Here is a 2,264-nt window from a genome sequence, read left to right as displayed (position 1 = left end):
ATATACACTAGATATGTGTGTGTGTATATATATAAAAGTAAAGATAAATAAATTCCTGTACTAGATAATAATCCTCCATTCTACCTGATCACCTGTGGAATTGTTGCAGCCTTCGTGATTCCTGCAGTATCAGTATCACACACGGGAACCTCCAGTGACTGAGACACAATAATAAATCACTTAATAAAACCGGCAGGAAAAATTTCTGCTCCAGGTGAGGCTCGAACTCACAACCTCGGCATTGCTCTGCATTGTACTGCCTTATAAGTACCGCGCGCTAACCGATTGCGCCACTGGAGCTCTGGCTTGTCTGCCTGCAGAACGCTTCATCAGCCTTCTCAGAGGGCGGACCGATGACGTCATACGGCACGCCTGCTCTCTGTACTTGCATAGTCCTATGTCATCCTGAAGCCCCGAAGATCCCTCGGAAGTCAGTGAGTGCGCGCTGCCGGCCCCGCTCTGCGGATTTGGCATTGTTGCACTGACCTCTAGCGGCAGATCGTCGTATTGCAATAGTAAAATATCAGCGGTTCACAGGAAAGCGGATCTATTCCGGAGTCGTGCAGGGTTCAATGTGTGCCCAGAAGCCAGCAAGCCACAGCATATCCCACCACAGGACGCCAGCTACAAACGGCGTGACTAGTCACTCCTCCCCCATAACTCTGCCGTGCCAGTCACAGGAGGCCCTCAGTGTCAATCACAGGAGGCCCCATAACTTCCAGTCACAGACCCCTTAACTCTGCCAGATAGAGGAGCCCCCATAACACTGCTGTCACAGGAGACCCTCTATCAGTGTCAATCACAGGAGCCGCCATAACCCTGCCAGATACAGGAAACCTCAACTCTGCCAGATACAGGAGCCCCCCTAACTCTCCCAGAGACCCCTTAACTCTGCCAGATAGAGGAGCCCGCCCCCATAACACTGCTGTCACAGGAGACCCCCTAACAGTGTCAATCACAGGAGCCCCATAACAGTCACTGGTAACAGAAGCCCCCTAACCCTGCCAGATACAGGAGCCCCCATAACTCCGTACACCTCCTACACACAGGGCTCCGCTCCATACACCACACACACACGTGGTTCTGCTCCGTACACCTCCTACACACAGGGCTCCGCTCCGTACACCACACACACACGTGGTTCTGCTCCGTACACCTCCTACACACAGGGCTCCGCTCCGTACACCTCACACACACACGTGGCTCCGCTCCGTACACCTCGTACACACACGTGGCTCCGCTCCGTACACCTCGTACACACGTGGCTCCGCTCCGTACACCTCACACACTCGTGGCTCCGCTCCGTACACCACACACACGTGGTTCTGCTCTGTACACCTCCTACACACAGGGCTCCGCTCCTCACACACACACGTGGCTCCGCTCCGTACACCTCCTACACACATGGCTCTGCTCCGTACACCTCGTACACACACGTGGCTCCGCTCCGTACACCTCGTACACACACGTGGCTCCGCTCCGTACACCTCGTACACACGTGGCTCCGCTCCGTACACCTCACACACTCGTGGCTCCGCTCCGTACACCACACACACGTGGTTCTGCTCTGTACACCTCCTACACACAGGGCTCCGCTCCTCACACACACACGTGGCTCCGCTCCGTACACCTCCTACACACATGGCTCTGCTCCGTACACCTCGTACACACACGTGGCTCCGCTCCGTACACCTCGTACACACACGTGGCTCCGCTCCGTACACCTCGTACACACACGTGGCTCCGCTCCGTACACCTCCTACACACATGGCTCTGCTCTGTACACCTCGTACACACACGTGGCTCCGCTCTGTACACCTCGTACACACATGGCTCTGCTCCGTACACCTCGTACACACACGTGGCTCCGCTCCGTACACCTCCTACACACATGGCTCTGCTCCGTACACCTCGTACACACACGTGGCTCCGCTCCGTACACCTCGTACACACATGGCTCTGCTCCGTACACCTCGTACACACACGTGGCTCCGCTCCGTACACCTCGTACACACACGTGGCTCCGCTCCGTACACCTCCTACACACATGGCTCTGCTCCGTACACCTTGTACACACACGTGGCTCCGCTCCGTACACCTCGTACACACATGGCTCTGCTCCGTACACCTCACACACACGTGGTTCCGCTCCGTACACCTCACCTCACACACACACGGCTTCGCTCCGTACACCTCCTACACACAGGGCTCCGCTCCGTACACCTCACACACACGTGGTTCTGCTCCGTACACCTCCTACACAC

The 2,264-nt window shown here is 56.4% G+C and overlaps 1 non-coding gene across 1 annotated transcript; it reads right to left on the bottom strand.

Annotated features, from left to right (window-relative positions):
• Window positions 1–206: 206 nt before the first annotated feature.
• TRNAI-UAU (transfer RNA isoleucine (anticodon UAU)) lies at window positions 207–300 on the bottom strand. The gene is made up of 2 exons: window positions 263–300; window positions 207–242 (listed from the first exon to the last, which is right to left on the bottom strand). It is a non-coding gene; the product is annotated as a tRNA-Ile (tRNA).
• Between the last annotated feature and the right edge of the window lie 1,964 nt (window positions 301–2,264).

Source organism: Dendrobates tinctorius, unplaced genomic scaffold, assembly GCF_039654945.1.
Source record: "Dendrobates tinctorius isolate UK_male_01 unplaced genomic scaffold, ASM3965494v1 ptg000201l, whole genome shotgun sequence".
Lineage (NCBI taxonomy): Eukaryota > Metazoa > Chordata > Amphibia > Anura > Dendrobatidae > Dendrobates > Dendrobates tinctorius.
Note: the sequence above shows the minus strand (reverse complement) of the source record. Positions and strands in the feature narration are given on the sequence as shown.